General features: G+C 34.3%; 1 pseudogene; it reads right to left on the bottom strand.

Annotated features, from left to right (window-relative positions):
• Nucleotides 1-168: 168 nt before the first annotated feature.
• Nucleotides 169-5,589, bottom strand: LOC128191696 (uncharacterized; annotated as a pseudogene).
• Between the last annotated feature and the right edge of the window lie 14,588 nt (nucleotides 5,590-20,177).

Below are 20,177 nucleotides of genomic sequence, written 5' to 3'. Positions count from 1 at the left end.
TGATCATTAATAGATTAAAATTCAAATACTCATACCAATGCCTGCTCACTATACAACCCATAGTGCCCCGTTCTTTTACCAGAACCCCTGGTCTATTGGTAAATTTCATAACATAACCTATAGAGCCCCCTTTTTAATTTAACAGAATCCCTGATCCTTGGGCAAAGAACTAGGTACGGTAAACACCAAAAACGGCCCTATCCCCAAATTAAACAATATTGTACCAAAAGGTAGACATAACTATGTAATTTCATAAAATAGAATGGTTTTGATAATGAGACCATTATTTTTATCTGTACCACTACTCCAACGTAGGGTCCTTTTAATAACGTTTCAGTGACGTCGTTTGAGTCAGTGCAACGTCATTTGTGGTTTTTAAAAAAAGAATTATATACATGTATAACTTATTAATTGTAATCCATGGCTGCATTGAGCTTTAAAAATAACCTAAAGACCAAATGAGGTAAAATTGTGGCATTTATGTCATTTAATCATGTATATATGTATACTAGTTTATATTCAAAGTACATAAAAGTCCTAATATTTCGTATTTTTTCTGAAATGATTAATAAGGAAATCCATTCTAATTCAACAAACAAACAAGTCTTTAATAAACACAACATCAATAAATCAGCAAAATCAAATCATCTAAATCATGCATTTACATTTTTAGTTGAATTATAAAATTAAGTTTAATTGATGGAAACGTATTTTCTTTCATAAATCTGTTCAGGTTCATACTGTAAACATTACATATACCGCACAAACTACGTGTAAGTCTGCTAGCTACTCTTCCTGACCCTGATTATCCAGAGCGTCTTCATCTTCGGAGCTGTCAATGGCTCGAGCTGCATCATCCACATCCTCTGTCCAATCCCGAATACCAAGAGACTCATCTCCTGCATTACTAAGATGTCTGGCAAAGGCCAGGTACCAAATAATGCAGGATATGTGCCCACACATTCCAACGACTCGTGCTCCATTTTAACAAGTACAGTACCAGGACACGATAGTTTCACAGTATTTAATCCACAGTGAGTACTTTTTGGCTGATGTGTGGCGGCTTTGAATTTTAGCACAAACGATATTTGGAACGTCATTGCTCACCAGAATTTCAAACATTCCATCATCTGTGAGGTGCTCTGCTGCATAAGACATCGCCGTTTTTAACTGATACACGCCGATGGTGAGTTCTCAAATGTCCTCTTCAGCAAGTCTGGGGAAATCCTTTACGATGTTGCTGTCGGCATCGATGGAAGTCCATTTCATGGATCTTTTATCCAGCCCTACAGTATTCAAATGTTTCGATCTTCAAAACGCATATGAACATATCTGTATATAGTATATACATGTATACATGTCTTATAAATAAGTATTTGCAAGTATAAGAAAAAAACCCGCACATATATATATATATATATATATATATATATATATACAGTACAGGCAACGCGGATCCCGTGTTTCCCGCGCCCCGTCACGGTATAAACACATCGAGGTGATCGGCCAGGTGAGACAGGTATCCCGCGTTCCCATCACGGTAAACTGATCATCTACCTGTCCCCGTCACGGTAAAATTATCGATGGAAAAGTATCGTATACAAGCGGGAGTTATCTCCCCGAATGACAAATAAATTGCATGTTAATTTATATTTAATGACGATATTTCACCAGATTTTGACAGAGATTATAATCAAAATACTTGTAATCTTTTTTAATAATTTTTTTTTATTTCATAGCTATTAAATATATTATTATAGTATTTAATTTAATACTTGTGCAGCAGTCGCAAATAAAATATTTTCGATTCCATTATCATATTTCAAGAAGGTCGTTAAAATAAAAATTATCATGAAATGATTTTAAAATTATGAATGTGTACGCAGTGTGATTGTGTTTTCTTAACAATTAAATGGTCCGCTTACATTTGTATTGTTTGTTGTTGAAGTCCATGCGTGTCAACTAATGATGAGCAAGTGATTCAAAATCAGGGCTTCCTATGATTAGCAACCCGGTATTTTTAGCACGTTCGGTTCATTTCTTTCAAGGTCTTCTACGTGTAAAGAACATTTTTTGTGTATTCACGTTTTAGTGATTTTGTGTTGCGTTACTTTAAGTTTGGCTCGACGTTTGTCATTGCACGAGGATTCCCACTTTCTAGTGCGTTACGTTTGCGACGACAATCTTCAAGTGCGAAGCCGTGTGTTCTTCAATACTCAGTCTGACTTGAATATTTAATGTGTCCCATGGAGATAAGTCGTCCACGAATCCCAGCTACAGAAGTACCGCTCCGATGCATTCTAACTATCTCCAGCTTCAAATCGTGTCGAATACGCCCCATCGTAATGCGAAAAATCAAATGAACGTGTATCTCTAACAAATAGAGAGTACGGAGCATTAGAGATACCCAGAGTTGCATAAAATTATGTAATCGAAAGATATTGTGGGTATCCCTTGTCATGTTGTCGTGATGGTGTACCAGCTACCCGCCGTGACGGAGGTTAGCGTTCGCTCGCGACCGAGCCCCCCCCCTCTCTCTCTCTCTCTCTCTCTCTCTCTCTCTCTCGACAGAATAACTAGATAATTTATTTTGAGAATGAAATGTTGTTAAACCGTATTCCTATGTTCTTACACATTTCAAACGAATTAGGAACATGTATTGAAAGTTTTGCTGTTGATATTTCATGCCGATAAAAAAACATTTAAACATTTCAGTAAATGTATTGATATCATTTTATGTGTGCTTGTAATTTTATTGTATATAAAGCTACTACACATATGTAAACCCGTTTTCGTAACCTAACCTCTCTCTCCCCCCCCCCCCCCCCCCCACTCACCTCAAAGTTTTATGTCTGTCAAAGTTAACTTTATTTGACTTTAGTCCCTATTGTTTTACACAAAGGTGTGAAACTATCGCACTGACAGGAAATCACTCTACGCTTGAACGCACAGAATACACAGGAATGAGGCAGGTAGATAATCTGTGTAACGATTGACCAAGAAGAATTCTACATGTATATCAAACAATTTTACAATAGTTACATTAAATAATTGATTCATTTTACTGCGTTCTTTAACAGTTAAACGTGTTTAAGATGTTCCTTCCCGCAAAAAACCTCCATTATTAAGTAAACGAGAGAGAGAAAAAACACAACGAATTAAACTTTCTAAACACAGTAAATCAAGCATCACGAACATTGTAAAAACTTAACTGTTAGATATACTTCTTATTTTCTTTATTAAAAATAAAACTAATAGAACGAAACTTTGTCATGGAGGGAACACGTGGTAGAACTAGCGGGCTGATTTGATTGACAGGTGCAGCACATGGACTCAAATCTGAAATTGCATGATGGATTCAATCACAGTGTACCATATTCTTTTATGAATACTAATTTTATGAATATTTAGAATTGGATATTACTATATTTCACATAAGTGTACGTTAAATTACTCCTAAACGCCCCACCTCTCTACCCCCCTCTCTCTCTCTCTCCCCTCTTCTGTAAGGTGTTGAGCGATTAGACGAAGCCGTACGCGATTTAAACTTTTTCTTTTGTCGTGAATAGGTGTGAAAACCCTCAAGGGCATGTCGTCTTCTACCCTTTAGTTTGTTAATCACTACATGTATACACAGAAAATGACCGTGACTTAAACTTTATATGTATACACAAGAACGCATACTGACACGTTATTATTCAAGGCGCTTTAAAGCAGCACCAACTTTATATTTGAATGATAATTTTATTATTGAATGGAAAAAAATATTTGATAGTTGATTCCCGACATTTGTTCATTTCTCAATTTAAAACATACACATGTACTGACAGTTTACGGCGCTATGCGTGTCAACTTATAAAATGAGAAGATGAAATTGCTCTGCATTGATACGATGAAATATTTAATTTTAAGAGTGTTCTAAAAACAGGATTAACAACTAATAAAAATAATAACTGAAATAAGCACGTCAAATACAAAGATGTGTGTTCTTATTTACACATCACATAATTTATTTGCGTAATGTTGTGTTATGTTGTAATTCAAATGTAGTTTCCAATTTCACGAAATTCTATTTCATAAATATTATTTATTAATTTTATATTAATATGAACCACAATTTATTTACAATGCAGCTGTTATGCTTAAATCTGAAGTCGCATATTTGACGTGGATTTACGCGACCCGCATTGCCTGTAATGTACAGTACAGGTAAAGTAACAAGAACAAGCAGCAGCAGGAATAACGGTAAATCACACCGTCGTGGTGTCATCACGGTCGCAATCCATACCGCGATCAAAAACCGCGATGGTGTATCGCGGGAACGATAAAAATACCGTGACGGTAACGCGGGCCAATACGGGATCCGCGTTGCCTGTACTGTATATATATATATATATATATATATATATATATTTCAACATACCATTTTCAAGAACAAACTGTTGGAGTTCGTTTGTTTTCTTGGCCAACATTGTCATTTTAGAAGCGACTGCAATATCAGCGTCAAATGTTCCTGAGGTGATCGGAGGCCGATATTTATTGCAAAAACTGCAAACAATCCTGACATAGTCTCCGATATATGGAATTTGACTGTTTGGAAGCGTCTTGCCAAGATATTTCCATGTTTTCACCCGACCGTTAACAGATTCAACAACCCATCTGACCTATAATAAACAAACTCTAGTTAAGCATTTCAATTTTTTTCCCTGTGAAACAAAAGCTTATGCTCATATCGATATCATCTTTCAACATACCCGGTATGTACATTGTAAGTATTTGTATAATATTATAATAGTGATAGTAAAAGATAAAATAATAATGATAGTAATAAAACATTAAGACTACTCATTCATTTACTTTTGTAACGAGCCTGGAGTTGTTTGCCTCTTCCGTTGATAGTTGCTTTTGGCCTTTCGGGATAAACGCAGGCATCTCCATCCGAATACCAAGGTCGTTTAAAACTGATTCTGAGTCACGGAATCCTCTATCTACCACAAAGATGTCGTCCTCCTTGATCCATCTCTGTATTTCCTCGGTATTCAAAAGAATGGAATGGTTCAGAATAGAGGAGTCGTTATTCTTTGGATCCGCTAGGTATGGGCCAAGGACACTGACGATATATCCTGTCGTTGAAACAATCATCATCGGCTTCAAAAGCGGCCGGCGCTTATGCATACTGAAGGAACGTCTGGAGAAGGTGTAATTTCCACTTTTTTGGATATATATATATAAGTTCCGTCCAGCACCAGTATTGCGGGGGCAGTTGTTATGTCTGAAAGTAGATGTTGTGCAAGTGGCCTTGTATGGGTCTTAATAATCTCCTCTCTGGTGATGTGGGGAAATCCAATGTTCCTCGGGACGAAGTCTGACATAAGAGCCTTCCTTGCAGACTGTACTGCCCTGCGAATCTGCAAAATATATCTTAATTAATACAAATCATATTTTCATTATTTGTATACTCAGTATTGTGAGAAAATATCACCATTTGCAAATACATGTATATCTTTATTGAAATGTTAACCTGATATTTTGTCATATTAAAGATAGTTCCGAGCATTTGGTTGTCCATTCCACAGCGTAGTTTTGTCAGAATGATGGCTAAGCAGGTATGGATTGACCTCGTCTTTGTGGGCCTAATGTTGTTCACATGAGTGAGGACGTCATCAAACTGCTCCTTAGTGAGTCCAGTTAAGTTGTGGTAGTCAGAGTCACTCAAACATGTGGGATCATCGAAGTCAACTCGCTTACCCTCCTTTTTAAGGACTTCCTCTCTAGCCTGCTGTAGAAGCTCGAGTATCGATGTGCTGTTCAAATGACAAGAACTTTTGGTGGCTTTTACTTTTTCCAAGGCATCTCTTGAAAGAATTCCATCTTCAATATGACATGGACAGCATCTTGACCCGGATTGGACAAATAATTCACATTGAATATAGGCCCTAAATCTAGCATATGTTGAAGCAACAATTAACTTCGGTCCAGGCTTCTTACAATCAAAACAGTATGAATGACTTGTACTTGTGCTCGGAATGGCTAGTGTCAGAGACGGTGGACTTCTGTCTGGATTCTGAGGCCTTGGTACCTTCACGGGCGGATTATAAACATCTGAGACAGATCTTTGACTTTGTGCTATTGTGTTTATATTTTGCTTCTTCTTGTAGCAAAGATGGGAGCATTTGTTACATATCACTGCTGATTCCGAGATATCAAAAATTGCAAAATAAATTAAATTTTAAATTTTATTATTTTTAAAATTATTGCTGGTATAAGAACCTTCTTGTTTCATCATTAACTTTTCTCCTTTCCTTTTGGGTATGACGTCTTTTGCACAGTACACAACTATAATGTTTGGATTCATTCATTCTGAAATAATTCAGCATTAGAGAAATCAATACAGTCATGTGTATTAAAGAAAAAGTTTAAAATCAAGACATATAAGGGAAATTCTCTCTCTTTCTCTCTCTCTCTCTCTCTCTTATTTTCTTTATAATAATATTTAATGATAATATACTAGACAGTCAGTGTAGATACTCTCTCTCTCTCTCTCTCTCTCTCTCTGAATTGAAATCTAAATTGAATTCTTTCCTTGATTGGACTCCATAACATCTCTCTCTCTCTCTCTCTCTCTCTCTCTCTCTCTCTCTCTCTCTCTCTCTGTGTCTCTCTCTGTGAATTGAAATCTAAATTGAATTATTTCCTTGATTGAACTCCATAACATATCTCTCTCTCTCTCTCTCTCTCTCTCTCTCTCTCTCTCTCTCTCTCTCTCTCTCTCTCTCTCTCTGCATATGTGTACGGTAATATATGGATATAAAATGCCTTAATACATTATTTTACATTTTACGCAAAAATGAAATTGAATTCATTACTTGATTGAATTCCATAACAGCACTAAATTCTTAACATTACTGACAAGTTTGCTCCGCCTTACTCGACATATGTGACGTCATGCTAACAAACTTTTCAAGCACATGCATTTTAAAAAAAAATGCAATATTATCTGAGAAGTTTGGTGAAAGGATATCTGATTTATGATGTTGAAGTAACAGTTTGTTGTTTTTATGCCGTTTACAATGATTTGTGGTGTTGAAATAATGTGTTGTACTTGTGTCGTGTACACATACATAAAAACAAGGATTCTGCTGTGGACTAAATGACCTAGCTACTTCTGTGAGGTAAGCTTAGTAAGTCAATACTTTTAAATTGTGCTTTAAGTATTAAGTATTAACAATATTCTAATGAAAAGCATTATATTGGGAGATTTCTTCATTTATTATCAAGCGATGTTACGGTAACCCCCCCCCCCCACCCCCCCAATTTTTAGGTTACAATAGAAATTCATTTTTTTTTCATACCATACATTTTAAATTAGATCGATACTTGAGGAATTGTGTGGTTTTATGTAATTTGATAGGGACTAGGGAGATATATGTAAGCTTTATTTGTCTTTTCTTAAACTGGTTGTGTAGGTTCGCAATGTAAAAATGGGAACCAGTCAAACCGAAGTTATAAATAAACAAAACATTATACGGCTAAGCAGACGGCCACACGCTGCTTATTTTTCACCAATTTTATAATTTTTAGGAATAAAGCACCATAGTTATAATATATTTATAGATTTCTATGTATAAACTTCCAATTTGATATCCGTAAATGACAAAACCATCAATCGGTACAGACGATTAATTATTTTCTGAAAGCTGCACATATTTTGCCTGCAAAAGAGTCTATCATTGCTACATATTTACACCTTAATTAATAGGATGTATTCATGTACTTCGAACACGCTTATTAAAAAAGTTTTAATCAATTCATGTTTGCTATAGTATAAGTTGCAGTATTATTATATGTTATCAAGACGTGCATATTAATCAGTGTTAATGTTATATTTAAATGATTATATACATGTTTATTTTTGCAAAAAATGTTATAAAAACTTGTGAAAAATACTGGAGATACATTTATCTTACCTGGATAAGATTTCTTCCTCGATATATCATTACTTGGCTAATAAAACTGCATCTCGTGGTACACCCCGACTGAATCCGCCCCAAAAACTCGTCACAAAACGGGAAATTGTACTACCAGCGCAGGCCTCGAGCAAAATCAATATATGTTTAATTTGTTTCTCTTTATTAGTATATTTGTTTAAATCATGTTTGGTTTTGCTCGAGGCCTGCGCTCTGTATTTTATTTGAAGTTTTATGCTCAAATTTATTAGGAAAATGTGAATTTCCGGTAAATAAGGTGCATATAGGTAAAGTTACCGTTGCTTAGCAACGGCTCGCAAGGTAATTTATACGGATAAAAAGTTTGCACTTGACTTCTTTATTGTTATTATATAAGAGTTTTCTTCTTGTAAGCAACATAAAAATTGTCCAAATTTTTAGGCCTGTGTACTATTTACAACCGTACCTAGTTCTTTCACAATTTTGTAAGAGGTTTTTTGGTTTATTTTTGCCTTGTACTTTGTTTGTTGAATGTCTAGAATTAGAAGATTTAATGCAAACATGTATATAGTGGCCTCCAGATATAACGAGATGTTTGGGACATAGTTTTATTTCTCGTTTTAACCGATACTCGTTATATCCGAGGTTGGCATTTCCCAAGGTGACTCGTAATCGTTTTTCTTTACATTTCAAATAACGTTTTTAAACAAGTGGTATTAAAGAAATATAATATATTTAAACTTTTTGTTTAAAAGTAACATACTTACGGCGTATTCGTGTAAATGACAATGTATTAATTACACGTACAGTCTTAAGCACGTGCCACTTTCACTTCACGAAAGACAAAAACTGTATGATGGTTTTTTAAATTAATTCTTCGGTAAGTTTTAATAACGTCAATCAGTTTTTGTTAAATAATAAATGTGGAATATTCGATGTCTGTTTTCTGCATGAAGATTTGTAAAGTCGTTACCGGGTCTAACGCATCTTTTGTAGTAAATTTTGTAGTAAATTCTCGAGTTTTTGCAGACACACCGAAATCATCCCCACCATTAATGTTTCTGTCTCGTCATGAATCTACCAGTCAAAAGAGTGTTTATTTGGGCTTTAGGGATACAACCAGGGGGTCCCCAGGAATTGGGCTCATTCCGGGGGTTAAAATTTTGTTGATGATGATCATAACAACTTAGAAACACTGGGATTAAGTAGAAGACCGTCGCAGGTAGTGATTTTTTTCTCTTAAAAGTTGTTTTTTTTTTTCAGGAAATGCAGCACCTTTAATATAGATCCGCCATGGATCAGAAAATTGATTAGAGTTGACGATGTGTGCTGATCTCGCTATTGCCGAAGCTGAAGAAAGAAAAAATTATAATTAGCATATTATATGAAAATACTTCATGAGTCATGAGCACTGAAAGAAAGATGGTCATATATCTAAAGCCCTCTCCCTGTCTCTTACGTGCTTCCCCGTTTTCTCTCTTTTTTTACCGTGATATCTCGTCTTTTTTCTCTCATTTTTCCCTCTCTCTTTTTTACCGTTTTCCTTTTCTCATCGATGAATGGCATCTCAGACTTTACACATAGGTCGTTTGTTGTTTTGTAGTTTTGAGCGATATTTATCAGGTATCTTAATCAGCATTTCTTTAACAAAAAAGCTCTAATGCAACTGGTGGCACATGACCAGTTTACGGCTTACAATTTATTGCATTGGCAGGTACCTTAGAATCACTTTCTGTTGAAACCATCTGCTTTCCTCAACATTTTTCTTATAGATCGGATTCTTTGTCGATAGTTTCTCATTGAAAAAATCATCACCAAAGTTTACCAGGTATAGAAGTAGAAATATGTTGGATCACGCAAAAAGGTTTTGTGTTTTTCAAACTTCCCCAACACTATTTTCTTTAGCCGATGTAATAGATAAAATTATTTCATCAAGAATCTTGAATAAAAACATGTCTCTTCGTCCAAATGGATGATTCTGTTTGAAATACGTATTCTGCCATAATTAAAGTAAAACGCGTTGAGGGGTGGTATAAGTATTGTCTATAGATCTTCTCATCTGATACAGCTTTTCTTATGAAACAATGTAGCATTGTACAGGCATACAGACACTACACAACGGCCACTGTCGTTCGGTGTAGAAGGATAATTGGACGAAGCTGTATCCTTAATTATCGATTCATCGCAATTCATTTGCTTTCCTGTGTGAAGAAAAAGTTGAATTCTTAGGAAACGAAACATCTTAAATAAAATTTCATCATTAAATCATCCGAGCCGATCAAGATAGACGATGCATATGTTTTTCAATGACAATACAATACCCAGTGTCGATTGTGTTCGTTGATGAGTATCAAAACATGGTTTTGTCCATACATGTGTACCTATAATTTGTGATTTGGTAAATAAATATTATAATAGCGAATATTGTTGTAAAAGCTACAAGTAGTATCCCATACGCCTTTTAAATTACTTTATCATGTTTATCATATCTTATATATTATCATACCTTTTCATATTACTTTATACAATGCGTTAACATTTTCCATGTTTAATAAGACTACACTTTAGATAACAATTATTTTCATAAATAAATAAATACGACTGTATGAACACTTATCAATATTGATTTGATTTTTATTTACCACAGACGCATTTATAACTTTAAACAAGGTGAGCTTTACCGCCTCCGAAGTTTTCGTTGCTCCTACAAAGTATTAAGTTATTAATGTTCTTGATATTAATTAAAGTATGCCAATGTGAAGTAAAATATAATTTTCTGTTCGAGTACTCTCAGTACTGTGGTGAGTTTCCTTAATGGCTTTTAGCTTCTACGGGCTCCATGGCTGCTTGCTTTAGTCTGGTAGGACTAGCTGGCCACCAGGTCAAAAATATTACACCTACAATAACAACTTAAAATTAATAATGACATTTATTAATGGCAATAATGGCCCCATGCCATTTCGACCTTTGTTTGAGAGGCATGGGGTCTGGAAAACACACGAACAACGCTTCTTCAACCTTTCTCTATATCTTGTTACCACGTTGGGATGGCAACACAAATGCAGAACACACAGTTCTGATTTCAATGATCCTGATACGGTATGGCTCTGTGTATTTTCTTCAAGTAGCACTGTCTCTTACTTATTCCCTTGCGCAGAATCTTATAAAGAAAGCTTGATCTGGCTTTTGTTATCCAGAGCTAACACTTCACTTAATTAAAAAAAACCCAATAGAAATGAACAAATGTTAAGTAAAACAAATATTATCAAGGGGGTCAACATAGACTAGAAAAAACGACAAACTACTTTCTAATGTCGATTTATTATGCAATTTGCCGACCCCCTATTATAAAATATATTTTCCCAGAAGGGCGAATCATTACTGGTATGTAATTGATAATAAATAAGAGAGGTAAAATGCTGACATTTCCAATGTAAGACAAATTGACTAGATTAAATCTTTAGCAATACATAATCGTGAGTTTAACAAACCAGTGTCCTTAATTTAGAACTATTTGCTGGTTGAGGAAGGCTACGTTTCTCAGTTGCCACTGGCTCCCGAGTGTTATTTTTTTCGCTGCTTGGCCTGATTCTTTTTATAGAGCTTTGCTAAAGTTTTTTTTTAACTAACGCCCACGTTTGGTTATCTGAAATCAGAGTCGGCATAGAAGTAATTATTCTGCCTGAAAATGTTTATCATTAAATCATCATTGTCTGATTCTGCAACCACATCTACCTCTTTTCTTTCTTTTTTTATTTCCTTTTCGTCTGCTCAAGAGACATCAGTCTCGCTGTAGAATTGGTATAGTTTTACTTTTAAAAAACATGCACAGTTGCTGTAAATTGCATTTAAAAATGGTAAACCAGTGTATAAGATATATAGTACAGTCAGTTCAAACATCTCTTTTATAACTTACACCATAGCATTTAAATCTCGCACCATATCCTTTAAATCTCATAGCATACAACAAAATTTCAACTCGGTTTTTTGTGATCGGTTTCGGCCGATCACTGTTGTGTCCATATGAGGCATCCGGCAAATGCTTCCACGTGCGCACACATTCCGCTTGCATAAGTAGTTCTTATAAAAACTTGAAGCTTTGGTTTAGTATTTATATAACATTTTACTCAGTTTTATTTCAATCCATTTACCTTAAGAGATGCAAACATACATTAAATACAGTTCGACCTGTTAATTCAAGAATGCACATATTGTCTCACGCGTAAGAATTTCGATCGAAAGATTCATTCAGTAACGCAGTTAACCTCGATGAACTGACCTCGATCATAAGAAGATGCTCCATGAAATGACCTCGATCTATTGATGTTGCATAATAGTAGCTAGGAAGACGGCTTGATTTATAAACAAGGTTACGTTATAATGCGTTATGATGGCATTCAATGTTTTTCAGTCGCATTAAATTATTTTAATACAACTCTTTCTTTGTATACGTGTCGGTGCTCTTTGAAGTGCCTTACTCGGTATTCTGAAGAAGAAGATATATTAACATTTAATAATCACGTCAAAAATATAAAACTAGACAAGGAGTTTACGAACGGCTTTCCCCAAATTTATTTCAAAATTAAATTTGTTGACGGTTTATAATGATGAAATTATGGTGTACAAATTCAAAATATTCTATATTTTGTAAAAATACAGTACTTTTTAAATTATTTTACATCAAACAGATCATGTTGATTGCTTCTAGCTATCTATATATCCTTATTGCCGATCATTCCTTTAAAAGGAATACTTGTTTCAAGCTGACATGAATTTATAAAAGCATTTGGACGCCAAATTAGTTTCGATCGCTCCTCAACTGCCGCTGGTTTTTATATATATATATATATATATATATATATATATATATATATATATATATATATATATATACATATATATATATATATATATATATATATATATATATATATATATATATATATATATATATATATATATATATATACACACACACACACTGGTCAAAAAAGTTAGGTTAGATCGAGGCATTCAGATTGCACGGACTTCTAAATGCATGAACTGTGGTAAAATGTTTGTAAAATTAAATGAAGAAAACTTCAATCAATAAAGCACAAAATATATTTATTCTTTGAAAGAATTTCCAAGGTTTTTGTATTATTTTGCAGAGACAGTGCTGCCTTATTTCGCATGCACATCGAAACACGTAAATCCAAGAAAGGAACAACATATCATTGTTTCCATCGGTTTCTAAAAAATCACACCGTTTAAAATCCATGCAGGTCATTGTCATTGTTCGATCTGTCACTGTGTTAGGTTTGCATATGTGCGATGTTATGACACAGGAGAATGTCTTACAATGATCGATTATTTTTGGAACATTTGTGCCTGGATTTCAGTCTGTCTTGGTTCGTCGTTGGATTGAATATTCCTTTCCAGTGCAGTGGTTGTCCTATATTATTTTTGTTCAAATCGTGTCAAGTCTTCTTCTAATGTAACGTGTTTGGGTAAATGAGATACCTAAATGCGATGAAGCATTAATAGTGCCATCGGTCTTATATTGGGGTGTGTAGCGTTGAGCAGAACAATAGAAATCTACAACTAATATGGCAGTAGTCGGAGATAAAAGGGAAATTATACGTATTATGAATTCATGTCAGCTTTAATAAATTTTTTTAAAAGAATAAATGTTTACTTTACAGATGGTGGTAAACTTTGATTTGTTATTGTTTTACTTTAAAATATTTGAAACTCTTCTGTATACAGATGTGAATTAAAATCTAAAAAAGTATAAAATTGTTAAAATTATGCATGAACCGATTGTATGTTCTCAGCTTCACGATTGTTTCTTCACCTACAGTAAACAGACTAGTGTGCAAACGAAAGAAACATGATTATTATATATACTATATATGCATTATATTTAAAGAGTTAACCTAAGTATTAATTAGAAAACCGCTCTACGGGTATTCTATATTGATAAGTCTGTCCGTCCGTTCTTCATTCGTCTGTCTCTCCCCTTGATGCAATGTGGATCATATTTTACCTACACAGTTCTTTAGGTAAACGGTGTACATAGACCTTGAACCAATTTTCTAGATCTAAGGTTAAGGTCATAGCAGAATAAACTGTAAAATCCTTGTCCGGATCATATATCCTTTACCCTTCCTCTAATGTGGCTTATTCTTCACCCACAGAGTGCCATTGGTTATGGGTGTGCAATGACATTGAATGACGTTTATAGGTCAAGGCCAGCGCAGACCATGCACTTAACAGAGCTTCGGATAAAGAGTGTAGCGAACATAAACTTGCACATACTAAACCCAGAGAAAGCCTATTGGGAAGGGATAATGAAATTGACTTACAGTTCTATGCCAACCCAAACATTTCTAAGTCAAAGGTCAATGTCAAGGCAAAATCATCTGAAAGGTTTATTTATTTTCCATTATTTAAGCGGGCCCTTTGAGATGGTCAACATCTCAATGATGTCTAGTTATGTCTCCCCTTTCAAAGGGGAGACATATTGTTTTTGTCGACTTTCTTATTCTTCTTCTTATTATTCTTCTTATTAAGGTCTTCCGTTTCCAACGGAAGACCTTATTGTTTTCGTTAGGTTTCTTTTGACCTATTATTAAGGTCTTCCGTTTCCAACGGAAGACCTTCTTGTTATTGCTTTGTTTCTGTTTCCCTTATTATTAAGGTCTTCCGTTTCCAACGGAAGACCTTCTTGTTATTGCTTTGTTTCTGTTTCCCTTATTAAGGTCTTCCGTTTCCAACGGAAGACCTTCTTGTTATTGCTTTGTTTCTGTTTCCCTTATTATTATTCTTTTTTTTTCTTACGCATTTTTGTGCACGCGAGTTCTCGGGAACGGCTTGGCTGATTTTAATGAAACTTTCATAACTAACAGATATTGATCTGAACCTTATTGGAAATTTTTTACATTGATGATGTCATTTCCGTTTTAGAGATATTGACGTTTTTACGATTTTTAGAGGGTCGGCTTGTCCGGTGTTTTTCTCCTAAACGAAAACAGATATTTGATTCAAATTTTCAGGGTTTGTAGGCCTATGTTTGTGGATATGACAGAAGCATTTTCATTGTTCTGTGACGAAAAACACCGAAGATCGTCTGCGCTTAAAAATTGAGATAAAAAGCGTCATGATTTTTTTGTGGTTTTCTTTGAATATCTTTTTTCTAAAAAGTATTTTGTTAAGACTTATAGAACAAAAAAACTTCAAAAAGTCAAGATCTTTCATTTGACATTAGGGAAAAGGGGCTGGCCCTTTAAATTAAGGGCCGAAAGGGCTCTAAAGTATTCTAATAATATCTTTTTAATGTGAAATATTTTGTTATACTTTATAGAAGCAATTATGTTTATCGTAACGTTATGTACCTATACATGACAGTTGTTTACTCCTTTGTTACGTATTTAGGGATTTTAAGGGGCCAGCAGTCCGAAATTTTGATCTTATATATCTGAAAATGGAGAGAATTTTTGAAAAGCAATGTTGAACAAAAGATGCTCCAAATAATGTCGTTAACAATTTGCAACCATAATTTTTTTGTTATCCGGTCCCAAAAAGGAGTTATAGGGTCGGCCCTTAAAACGATCTCTTCCAGACATCTCGAGAACGGTACATAATTTCTACATACTTGTTGAACAAAATGTGTTTAAAATGACAAGAGCTTTCTTTTTATATCACGAAAAGGGGCTGGCTATTCAAATTAGGAGCCGATAGAGTTCTAAAGTCTTTTAATCATAACCTTTAATTGTGAAATATTTTGTAATACATTACGGAAGCAATTATGTTAATCGAAATGTTATGTACCTATACATGAAAATTGTTTACTCCTATGTTATGTAATAAGGGATTTTAAGGGGTCAAAAGTCCGAACTTATCATCAACGTCCCAAAATTAAAAAAAAGCAATTTTAAGGAGCAATATTGAACAAAATACGCTAAAAAATGTGATTAACAATTTGCAACCAAAACTTGTTTGTTATCAGTTCCCACGATCTCTTCCAGATAAATCAAGAACGGTTACAAATAACTTTTTACACAAAATGTATCAAAATCAAAAGACCTCTTATTTGATATGAAATAAAATGTGGCTGGTCCCTATATTGGGGATCCAACGGGGTGTATAATCCTTCATCCATTGCTTTTTTAGATCACATCTGCATTTCCTGATATGTTTCGTTGATGAAGATAAAAGGCAAAGTCATTTCCTCTTCTAAAAATCGGACGGAAGACCTCCTCGTTGCTCGCAACGAGATCGTGTCTAGTTATTATTCTTTTTTTTTCTTACGCATTTTTGTGCACGCAAGTTCTCGGGAACGGCTTGGCTGATTTTAATGAAACTTTCAGAACTAACACATATTGATCTGAACCTTATTGGAAATTTTTTACATTGATGACGTCATTTCCGTTTTAGAGATATTGACGTTTTTACGATTTTTAGAGGGTCGGCTTGTCCGGTGTTTTTCTCCTAAACGAAAACAGATATTTGATTCAAATTTTCAGGGTTTGTAGACCTATGTTTGTGGATATGACAGAAGCATTTTCATTGTTCTGTGACGAAAAACACCGAAGCTCGCCTGCGCTTAAAAATTGAGATAAAAAGCGTCATGATTTTTTTGTGGTTTTCTTTGAATATCTTTTTTCTCAACAGTATTTTGTTAAGACTTATAGAACAAAAAAACTTTAAAAAGTCAAGAACTTTCATTTGACATTAGGGAAAAGGGGCTGACCCTTTAAATTAAGGACCGAAAGGGGCTCTAAAGTATTCTAATAATATCTTTTAATGTGAAATATTTTGTTATACTTTATAGAAGCAATTATGTTCATCGTAACGTTATGTACCTACACATAACAGTTGTTTACTCCTTTGTTACGTATTTAGGGATTTTAAGGGGCCAGCAGTCCGAAATTTTGATCTTATATATCTGAAAATGGAGAGAAATTTTGAAAAGCAACGTTGAACAAAAGATGCTCCAAATAATGTCGTTAACAATTTGCAACCATAATTTTTTTGTTATCCGGTCCCTAAAAGGAGTTATAGGGTCGGCCCTTAAAACGATCTCTTCCAGACATCTCGAGAACGGTACATAATTTCTACATACTTGTTGAACAAAATGTGTTTAAAATGACAAGAGCTTTATTTTTATATCACGAAAAAGGGGCTGGCTATTCAAATTAGGATCCGATAGAGTTCTAAAGTCTTTTAATCATAACCTTTAATTGTGAAATATTTTGTAATACATTACGGAAGCAATTATGTTAATCGAAATGTTATGTACCTATACATGAAAATTGTTCACTCCTATGTTATGTAATAAGGGATTTTAAGGGGTCAAAAGTCCGAACTTATCATCAACGTCCCAAAATTAAAAAAAAGCAATTTTAAGGAGCATTATTGAACAAAATACGCTAAAAATGTGATTAACAATCTGCAACCAAAACTTGTTTGTTATCAGTTCCCACGATCTCTTCCAGATAAATCAAGAATGGTTACAAATAACTTTTTACACAAAATGTATCGAAATCAAAAGACCTCTTATTTGATATGAAATAAAATGTGGCTCGTCCCTAAATTAGGGATCCAACGGGGTGTATAATCCTTCATCCATCGCTCTTTTAGATCACATCTGCATTTCCTGATATGTTTCGTTGATGAAGATAAAAGGCAAAGTCATTACCTCTTCTAAAAATCGGACGGAAGACCTCCTCGTTGCTCGCAACGAGATCGTGTCTAGTTAGGGTCTTCCGTCTTCAGCGGAAGACCTTTCTATTATTCTTCGGTTTCTTTTTCACTTTTCTTATTAGGGTCTTCCGTCTTCAGCGGAAGACCCTTCTATTATTCTTCGGTTTCTTTTTCACTTTTCTTATTATTATTATTAAGGTCTTCCGTTTCCAACGGAAGACCTTATTGTTATTCTTCGGTTTCTTTTTCCCTATTATTTTTATTCTTTTTTTTTCTTCCCATTTTTGTGCACGCGATTTCTCAGAAACGGCTCAACCGATCTCCTTTAAATTTTCAGATGTGATAGATAGTGGTCTGAACCTGATAGCAAATTTTTTGCATTGATGACGTCACATCCGTTTTTGAGATATTGAGATTTTTCTAATTTTTATATGGGTATTTTGTCTGCGGCCGTTCTGCTAAACTATAAGAGATTTTGAGCTCAAATTTCTACGGTTGGTGAAGGAAAGATTGAAGTTTTGCATGATTGTTGTTTTGTATGTTTAGCACTATTGGCGCCAAAGCTCGCTAGGGCTCGAAAATTGACATTAAAAAAGTGTCGTAAATTTTTGTGCTTTTCTCTCTTTATCTCTTTTCTGGAAAATATTTTGTTAAAACATGTAATGTAAAAAAAGTTTATATTTACAAGATCTTTCAGCTGATATCAAGAAAAAGGGGCTGGCCCCTCAAATTAGGGACCTAGAGGGCTCTAAAATCTTTTGACCGTAACTCTTTACCGAGGGATATTTTTTAATAGATTATAGAAGCAAATATGTTTATTTTAATGCTATGTATTCAAGCAATGTAATGATTTTATTATGTGTTACGTAATTAAGGGTTTTTAGGGGCCAAAAGTCCAAAATTTCGATCACCCATATCTCAGAAAGAAAAAATATTTTGTAACGCAGTACAGAAGAAAAGTTGTTCAAAATGATGTTTTCAACAAAATGCAACCGTCAAAATTTCGTTAAACGGCCCCTAAAAGGAGATAAGGGACCGGCCCTTAAAACCTTCTTTCTCAGATATCTCCAGAACGGTAACGAATTTCTAAACATTTTTTTAACAATTTTTGTGTAAAATTAAATGACCTTTTATTTGATAACAAGAAAAAGGGGCTGGCCCCTCAAATTAGGGGACCAAAGGGCTCTAAAGTCTTTAATCTGTAGCCCTTTATTGAGAGATATTTTGTGAAATGATATAGAAGCAAATATGTTTATCTTATACTTATGTATTCAAGCAATGTAATGATTTTATCATGTGTTACGTAATTAAGGGTTTTTAGGGGCCAAAAGTCCAAAATATTGATCACCCATATCTCAGAAAGGAAAAATATTTTGTAATGCAGTACAGAAGAAAAGTTGTTCAAAATAATGTTCTCAACAAAATGCAACCTTCAAAAATACGTTAAACGGCCCCTATAAGGAGTTATGGGATCGGCCCCTAAAACCTTCTTTCTCATATATCTCCAGAACGGTAACGAATTTCTAAACACTTGTTGAACAAAATGTGTTCAGAATTAAATATCCTTTCATTTAATACATGTATCAAGAAAAAAAGACTGGCCCCTAAAATTAGGGGACCAAAGGGCTCTAAGGTCTGTTATCTATAACCCTTTTTTGAGGGGTATTTTGTGAAATGTTATAGAAGCAAATGTGTTTATCCTGCAGTTATGTATCAAAGCAATGTATTGGTTTTGTCATGTGTTTTGTAATTAAAGGTTTTTAGGGGCCAAAAGTCCAAAATTTTGATCACCCATATCTCAGAAAGGAAAAATATTTTGAAATGCAGTACAGAAGAAAATTTGTTCAAATTGATGTTCTTAACAATATACAACATTCAAAATTTCGTTAAACGGCCCCTATAAAGCCTTCTTTCTCATATATCTCTAGAACGGTAACGAATTTCTAAACACTTGTTGACAAAATGTGTTCAGAATTAAATGTCTTTTCATTTGAATCAATAAAAAAGGGGCTTTTCCCTAAAATTAGGGGACCAAAGGGCTCTAAAGTCTTTTATCTATAACCCTTTATTGAGGGATATTTTGTGAAATGTTATAGAAACAAATGTGTTTATCTTATAGTTGTGTATCCAAGCAATGTAATGATTTTATCATGTGTTACGTAATTAAGGGTTTTCAGGAGCCAGAAGTCCAAAACTTTGATCACCCATATCTCAGAAAGGAAAAATATTTTGTAATGCAGTACAGAAGAAAAGTTGTTTAAAATGATGTTCTCAACAAAATGCAACCTTCAGAATTTCGTTAAACGGCCCTTATAAGGATATAAGGGATCGGCCCCTAAAACCTACTTTCTCATATATCTCCAGAACGGTAACGAATTTCTAAACACTTGTTGACAAAATGTGTTCAGAATTAAATGTCCTTTCATTTGAATCCAAGAAAAAGGGATTGCCCCTTAAATTAGGGGATCAAAGAGCTCTAAAATCTTTTATCTATAGCCCTTTAATGAGAGCCATTTTGTGAAAGGTTATTAAAGCTAGATTAGG

Source organism: Crassostrea angulata, chromosome 7 (genome assembly GCF_025612915.1).
Source record: "Crassostrea angulata isolate pt1a10 chromosome 7, ASM2561291v2, whole genome shotgun sequence".
Lineage (NCBI taxonomy): Eukaryota > Metazoa > Mollusca > Bivalvia > Ostreida > Ostreidae > Magallana > Magallana angulata.
The sequence above is the reverse complement of the archived record's forward strand: the minus strand, read 5'-3'. Positions and strand labels throughout refer to the sequence as shown.